Below are 9,025 nucleotides of genomic sequence, written 5' to 3'. Positions count from 1 at the left end.
TTCTCCATCAACAGCTTTAAGTCCTTTCTTAAGTTTAGCAATGATGATACATCAGAGTGAGACATTTTTAAACACCATTTCTTTGTTTCATTTGTTCTGTTTCTTTTTATAATGTAAAGATTTCATGAAAAAAAAAACATATTTTATTTTGAAGCAAAGGTCTCATCACCAACTTGCAAACCAGGGGTGTCAAATGTAAGACTGTGGGCCAGAATCAGCCCGCCAGAGACTCCAATCCAGCCCTGTGGATGGCTTTGGAAAATGTAAAGAGGGGCATAGATTTTGTTTTAACTTCATTTTTGAAGTTGGCTTTGTTGTTTTGTTTTTCTTTTAGCTTTTTTTTTAAAAGCACCAAAGTATCTAAGTAATAGATAAACAAAGAAATGATGGAAAAGTTCCTCTTTTTTCACTATCTGCAATAGATTTTTTTTTTATTATATGAAGATATTTAAAGAATTCAATGGTTAAACTTCTGTATACTGACAGAAAGAGGAGTTTCACTGGTCTGGTCCACTTAAGGTCAAAGTGAGTTGCATGTGGCTAACAATGTAAAATGAGTTTTACATCCCTGTTATAAACCTTTCACTTCACTCTCCATTTGATTGACCCTAGTAGTGCATTCTATCCTGTCAGTTTATCCCATAAGATTTTAAAAGTTCAAAAGATGTGACTTTTAAATTGGTGTCACTCAAAACACCTAAGATCTAAGACAAACCCAACCTCAGGGAGTCAAAAGCCTGGATAAAGTTCAGGATTGTGCCGGGAGGGGCGTGCAGGCTAAAATCTGTGCCAAATCCACCTGCTGTGGTGACATCTCGGGGAAAAAAGAAGTAGCAAGAATTTCACTTAACTAAAAAAACCCCCATGTATTTATAGTAAATGGCCTCTTACGGTCCACTAGGGGGCTGTGGACCATACATTGGGAATCACTGCTCTGCAACATAAGCATGTAAAATACTCCAGCTGTGAATTCTGATGCTAGAGGTTGTTTATCAAAAAGTGGCTAGACCTCAGAAGCTGTCGGGGACCTTTAGTGGTGGTGATGTTAAAGTCATTTCACCATTGTGTTTTTCATTTACAGCCTGACATTAGCATTTTGGTTCTTGCCATTGATTTACATTTCAATTTGGCGTCGGTTTGTGGAGATAATGTGTAAGCATCATGAACTCTTTGTTTTCTGCAATAATCCAGAAGTCTGTGGAAAAACTGGTTGCTTGTCGAAGGAATCAGGGTGATGTTAGCTTCCAGGTGGGACTATAAAAAAAAGAGTAATCCCTGCAGGATCCACCCAGGAAAACAAAAATTAGAAACATCAGTTTTTGTGCCATCCTGGTGCTCACACCCTGGCCACTCCTGCAAAATATTGTCTTGTCTTGCCACTTCATTTTAGAGACTTATATCACTTAGGAAGTACCAACAGTTTAAATGTGTATTTTTAAACATTTCAAGCAGTTCATTAATGTATCTGTGGTATTTTTAGAATTTTAAGGGCTCCAAAAGTGATCTGAGTGACTGATCAGTTAGTCTAGACTCAAACAAACAGTTGGATGGATTGGTATGATGAAGTTATTCGAGCAATCACGGTCCCCAGAGGATGGATCCTATCTATTTTCCTGAGCCCTGCCCTCTCCTCTCTCAGCTTCCCAAACATTTCTGACTTCTCCCACTTGTAGAGCCAAAAAATATCCACGTCACACAATTACTAGAATCAGGAAATCAGACTGGAGACAAAGACAGGACGTACAAAGAGATGAACAAATGAAAGCAATTACCAAAACAAACCAGGAAGACAAAGGCACAAACACGGAGACAAGTTAGTGGGAGATAGAACAATAACAAAAAAACCAAACAATATCACAAAACTGAAGCTCATCAATAGAATAACCCCCCAAAAATCTAAAAGCTGGAACCAAAAATCTAATAAAATAATAAAACCTTGGTGGCACAGACACCTGATGTGTTTGTCAGTCTGTTTGTCCTTCACTCGAGTGGTTAGCTGCTGCCTTTGTTTGTCACACACACGTAATTACTCTGGGTGTGTCGCATTATTGGGAGTACATATCTAGATTTTTCCTTTATTTGATCATCGACTGCTATATTTGGACATGTCCTTGGTCACTCGATGTGTTTCTCCCTATATGACAAAGACCCACATGAAAAAGCCAGAAGACGCCCGGCTGGTCACGATCCAGGGCCCGAATGGATCAGATGAGTTGCTCTTACTGCATATCTTCCTCATTACGCTGGCTAAATATGGATTTCATGACAGGCAAAAGGCCGCTCATCATCGGCTGACTTATGGCTGCAAATATCATTTGATGGGCTGAATGCCGAGAACAGCGTTTCCATGTTGCTCAAGCAGAATGTGCCTTTATTCAAACAAACAAATTAAGGAGTTATTACCACACTCTCAGTCATAAACTGGAGGCATGGAAGTTATAAAGGACAGGCCTAAAATTAGATTGTGACTAAAGTAAACAGAATTACCTTTAAACAACAGCCCCTGGGAGCACTGGCATATTGTCGTTTGAACTCATTAAACACAGACTTAACTGGGAATTACATGTATAATCAGCTTTGCTGCTTTGAGGTTGTACTTTTATGGACTTTGTTGATCACTGTACTCTGACTGATGCGGTGGCCCTGAGGTGCAAAACAACAGCAACAGTAAAAACGTTTCAATTTAAGGACAAGGTGGAGGCAACATTTCTTGTTTTTGGATGGAGGCAATGTGGCGGCAGGTCAATTTCACTTCCTGTCTAGAAGGCGCAAGAGAGCAAGTATGTCACGAGTCTCCGCCTTCACTCTCTGAGGTGTCAAAAGAGAAGAGCAGGGGACTCCCTGATGCAGAAATATTATGCGAAGACTATAAATAAGCTGATGACTATCAGCTCATCTCTTATTACCACACAGAACAAATGCTTCTGTTTATTGCAGAGAAACCGGTTCTAGAGAAGATGAATAAACTTTTAGATAAATGAAGTATGAAAAAGTTGAAAGTTTAAATAAGTTTCAGGATTCAGGAGAAAGAAAGAGGCCTGTTACACAACAAAAAGCCAGTCTCTGATTGGCTCTTTTAAAAAAACACAAACATCTAAAACAGAAAGTGTGGGCCATACTGGAACATTTCTATATGTATTTATATAAAGATAAATTCACTTTCTAATAAAGTTTGAAAGAGATTAAAACAAAAGCACACTCTTGAGTTACATGTTATTCTTATTATATTTGACCTTATGTGCAGTTTATATGCTGTCGCTGAAAAATGGGTAAAATGGAATAATGGCCTTCAGCTGGCAAAATGAAAGCTTTAAGAAAAAAAGTAGAAGTGGAACAGAAAACTCAAAAATGAACACAATGAAATCAGTGAAAACAAAAAGGAGGAAATGCTGAGTCGTGATCAGCATTTATTGTCATTCAGGACGTACAACCCGGAGGCAGTAATTCTAGCTCATTGTGCAGTAAAGACAAAGGACAGACAATATGCAAATACTTAACTAGCATTAAAAAAGAAAAAGAATAATAGTTATATAATAATCTAATCCGTAACCCTGAACTCCAGATTACTTACCTGTTCCTCTCTGCTTTGCAGAAAAACTGTAATTTCCCTGGTGGGAGAGTGAGAGAGAGGTCGAAGAGAGATTGGAGCTCATCGATAGACCTTTTTCTCCAAAGGACCTTGTAAATAGAGATTGGAGATTTGAAGCTTCATCTGCATTTTGTAAATAGTTAACTTCCAGGAGCACTGTAAATAAACTCACTGAATCTGAGTACCACGTTTTGAATCCGGTCTGCTTCATTGGTTATGAGAGGTGCTTTGAAAAAAGGCAAAGATATGACCACACACACACTTGACTCCAGAATGAGAGGTGGGGAGAAAAAAAAGAGTGCCTTCTTCATGTGGCCTCAGCTCAAAAACAGTGCATAGGGAGCTTCCTGGAACAAGTTTCCATGGCGAGCAGCTGCATCCAAGCCTTGCATGACTAAACGCAATGCAAAGCTCGCCGCTGCTGGACTATAGAGCTGTGGAGACATGTCCGCTTCTCTGTCTGTCAATCCAGTGGACGAGTCTGGGTTTGTTGGTTGCCATGAGAACGGTACTTGTCCGACTCCATTGTCCCAAGTGTAAAGTTTGGTGGAGGGGGGATTATGGTGTGAAAGGAACACCTCAACATGACATAACACCTTTGGGATGAATTTGAGACTTCGAGAACACATTCCTAAACTTTGTCTGTGAAGGTTCTCAGACATCCAGGTCATTGTTGTGGAAAGCCTTCACAGGAGATTTGAAGCCGTAATAGCTGCAAAGGGTGGGCCAACATCATATTAAACTCTATGGATTAAGAATGGGATGTTACTTTCACCTTCTGCATCCTTCAGCAGATTTCCAGATGACAACGAGCCACAAAGTAGAGAAATGAAAAGTGAAAAAGAATGAGACACAGGTGGGAACAATCAGAGAAACAGATGGTAGACTCAGACAACAAGGCCAAAACACTGAAAACAAAACACCAAATAACAGAAAGACATCGCAGAGAGAGGAAGGAAAAAAAGAATATAGAAACACGAGAATGGATATCAAAACAGGAACTGAAACTACAAAATAAAAAAATAAATTGAAAAAAATCCCAGGACGTGACAATGAGAGAAAGCTTCTAAGACCTGTGTACAACACAGTGTGAAAAAGGAAGTGAAAATGGTACATTCTAGACTTGTGTTAATTCTTGTGGCTTGTGGGATGTGCTTGGCAGACACTTCAGACTGTTGTGATAAGCAGGTTACAGTTTCCCACAACCGAGCAACAGCAAGAACAAGCTATTGGTACTATGCAGCTTAAATGTTATGCAGATTTCTAGACACAAAACAGTAAAGCCCAGTAAGTGATAATGTGAAAATTAGTCAAAAATGATCTCAGATCTGCGCAAATCTAAAGCAACATTTCACTTTGAGCAACAAAAACAAAATCAAGCATATAAAAAAAATAAAATAAAAAAAAATAAGCCAAACGTGTAGTTTATATCACAGCTTTATAACTTTTAACCCTTTTGTTTCCAATCTACTTTAGTATCTGTTTGTTTCCAGAGCGGTTTGCACATATGAGTGTAGGTTTTATTTAGAGACGCTTAGTTTTATTTCAGCTTTTTTAAAGTTCCAGATTTATTTTTAGCCACAGTTGTTATGACATGGGTGGCAATGGTCAGCTTGTAACATCTAACAGGTTCAGATCAGTACACAAGCACAATACAGCAATATAAGCACCTGACTTACAGTCATGCAGGCATCCCACTTTCAATAAATATTTGCATCAAAGCCTCTTCAGGCTGGTTATCTTGACAAATTTTACCTAATTCAGAAAAGCTAACATTTTAAGATATTCCCTAGTTTTAGTTTTTAGTAATATATATTTTTAATTTTTATTTATTTTCAGATTCAGTTACACATTCACATTCAGTTAACTAAAATTGTTACATCAAGCTGGAGAGAGGAAACAAATAGAGGTCACAAAGGCAGCAAAAGTTGAGATTATTGGGCAATTAAAACCTAGACTAGATGATCTGACACACACACACACACACACACACACACACACACACACACACACACACACACACACACACACACACACACACACACAGAGATCTAAAAATAGTTAAACACAGGTAAAAACTATTGTGGGTGGGGCTTAGAACCGCAAAACAAGGAATGGGATGAGGCCAGTCTGGAAAACCACAACAAGACACAACAGAAAAAGCTAACCATCAAACAAAACCAAGTAAAACCGAAAGAACAATTAACACTAATGAAGACTAAACTTGAACAGAGTCAGCAGGTAGATAGCAGGCAGGCTGGTGGTTAACAGTTTTTTTTTTTTTTGCAGTGGTGGTTCCAGAGGGTAGAAGAGTTACAGGAGACATGCACAGGATCCAGGGAAAAGACTTTCCAAGCAGGCAAGTAGAATAACACAGAAACTACAGATAAGTAGGCAAGGACTTCCTAAATAGATTCTACGCAATGTGGTCTGATTGTCACCACATTGATGGGGACAGTCTCACAGAGAACTGTGGCACCACTTGTCCTTGATATATTCACAGCCTGATGAGTCTGTGGCAAACAGGTGTGTGAAGAATGACTCACATTGAAGAACACCGCCCCAGGTTGGAGATTACACAAAGTGCCAGCCCAGCAACTCCACCTCAGGAATAATTATTAGGGAAGGGTAGAAAAGGGGAGAGAGAAAAGACAAACCAAACCAAACCAATCCTGCTGAACCACATCCATCCATCCATAGATCTGTCTGTCGATCTATCTTCCAACCAACCATTCATCAATATAGCCAACCAAACCTCCAATCAACCAATCATCCATCCATTCACATTTCCCTTCCTGAGTAGAAGCTTAGAGGCTAGACTAGACACAACCTCACTAATAACCATCCTTTCTTTGCTCTACTAATGACATGTTTCTATCTTTCAGCTGCATGTTTAATTCTTCTGACAGTTTTGTTGCTTTGGATCTGCCTGATGATGCTTTTTGGATAAATTTGCTCTTGGTCCCTCGGAGTGCTGTCTCATTAGAAACTTTCAGTCTGTTTTCCACAATCACAGTGCTGCTTAATAAGCATTGTTCTGCTGGAAGAAGGCTCAGCCAGATCTATAGCAGCTAAACAATGGCTGCAAGCTGATTCAACTGAACAAGCCTCTGATGGGCAGATCAAATATCTGAATCCCGCTTCACTGGAAGGATACAACTCGGGGAAACCTGACCCCTTAAACAAAGGAGCTAATGTAGTTAGCACTACTAATCTGCTTCAGTTTGACAGTTGGTCTATAAATAGTGCACATCCTTCAATATTCAATGTTACTAAATAACTTCCTCAGACTTTCTGGTTACTTCCTTTTAGTCCATTTTCAGACCTCTGAATCTCAGTGTGTATTTAAAGTTTTTTTTTTTTTTTTTTTTAAATCTTTGTTAACATCACTCTAATTTGTGTCTTTTTTTGCACGTGCGTTTTGTTGCATTATTATTTAGTTTCGTCATTTTTGTAAGACTACTTTGTTTCTCTTAGCTGGTTTTTGGCTCCCCCTTCAGGATAAACCAGTAAAGAGCTTAGAGATGTCACTCTGAGAAAGACACTGATCAGGTGTACCTTGGGTCGGTGAACGTATTGTGTTTCCCTGTGGCTAAAGCTGCTGTCTTTGTCCCAGCTGCTTCCTGTTAATGAATTCAATTTACCTTCACATGAGGAGCTGCTTCTATCACCAAGCTTCTCCCCCTGCTGTGAGAGGAAGAAATGTCCCCCAAACACAAAGACTTCAGACAGGCGTCGATAGGAAATGCGTGCACGATTATAAAGCAGGGCTCAGGCATGTTTCACGTCTTTGTTAAGTAGTCTGATAAAATACCTAAAAATAATCATCATGTCACTGTGTAGGTCCACGTATTTGCTTTGTGCTTGGAGGTCTGGACAAGTATTTATCAGATTTAGAAGGATTACACATAATCTGAAGAATGGACTTCAGAATATAAAAGCAAGTATAAACAGATAGATACTTTTATCAAGGGAATTAATCAGGCTCAGGACAAAGAGTGACTCTCAAATGATCACATTCATGCCACCAGTTAGAAAGCTACTGCAAGACCACCAATGGCGGCATCTTATAGGGTTTTATAAAGTTCTTGCAGCTTTTACGTAGTACGTAATTCTGCAAAGATATTTATTTGTGTGGAATCTTTAAATGTCTTAATTATTGTTAATTTTAGCAAATGACAATAATAATAGATTTAGATATGCAGTTCCTGTATCAGACTAGAGGAAATTGGCTGAATGGTAAACGCATTCTGAAAAAGTTTGGATGCTGTGTACCATTTAAGAAAAATATTAGCTCATTCTGAGTTTAATGGCAGCATCACATTTCAAAAAAGTTAGAACAAGGCCATGTTTACCACTGTGTGGCATCCAGGCTTCTTTTAACAACACTCTGTAAACATTTGGGAACTGAGCTGCTGGACTTTTAAGGGAAAAATAGTCTCAGTCTTGGCTGATAAAGGATTCTAGCAGCTCATTCTACTCTTCTCTTCTTTTTCCCTCTTCTTGTCATCCAGATGACATCTTTTTCAGGGAAGATGTTTCTCTGAAACCTGTATATACCTTTCCAGATGTTCAAGCTGCTAATTGCATGGGCACTAATGCACCTCCATACCATCACAGATGCAGACTTTTGAACTGAGCGCTGATATCAAGCTGGATGGTCCCTCTCCTCTTTAGGGATGTCAGATTTCAAGTTGTCTAACCCCAGAACAGATTTCCACGTTGCTCATTTTAAATGAGCTTTGGCCCAGAGAGAGTTTCTGGATCATATTCACATATGGCTCCTTCTTTGCATCATAGAGCTTTAACCTGCACTGGATGAACCATGTTCACAGACAGTGACTTTTGGAAGTGTTCCTGAGCCCATCCAATGATTAAATGACAGAATCATGTCTGTTTTTAATGCAGGGCATGGCTTTTGTCGCTCACACACAGATTTCTTCGGATTCTCTGAATATTTTGATCATATTTTGATCTATAAATGATGAGATATTCAAAGTCTTCGCAGTTTTACATCAAACAAAATTGTCTTGAAATTGTTCCACAGTTTTTTATTTACATTTTCACAGTTATCCTGATTTTTTTGAAAGTGAGGGTGTAATTTAAAGATTAGCATCCTATTAAATTATTAAACACTAACAATAACTGAAATTTTATTCTGCGTTACACAGAATGAAAAATTGGGTTGTCAAACTTATTTTGACAGGCCCGACTTCAATTATTGATAATTAAAAGGTTTCAAAATTGAATTTTTGAGAAAATAAAACATAAATATAAGCTCTGTAGATTCAGATTTTATGTTTTCCTCCAGGTAGTCCACATCCCACCATCTCTGTCACCTACCAATGAGATCTGAGAACCACCGAATGTTATCATTACTGTCAGACAGAAAACTGACCCTTTGATAAACAATAAATACTACTAAATAAACAGTAA

This window comes from Pelmatolapia mariae, linkage group LG20 (assembly GCF_036321145.2).
Source record: "Pelmatolapia mariae isolate MD_Pm_ZW linkage group LG20, Pm_UMD_F_2, whole genome shotgun sequence".
Lineage (NCBI taxonomy): Eukaryota > Metazoa > Chordata > Actinopteri > Cichliformes > Cichlidae > Pelmatolapia > Pelmatolapia mariae.
Note: the sequence above shows the minus strand (reverse complement) of the source record.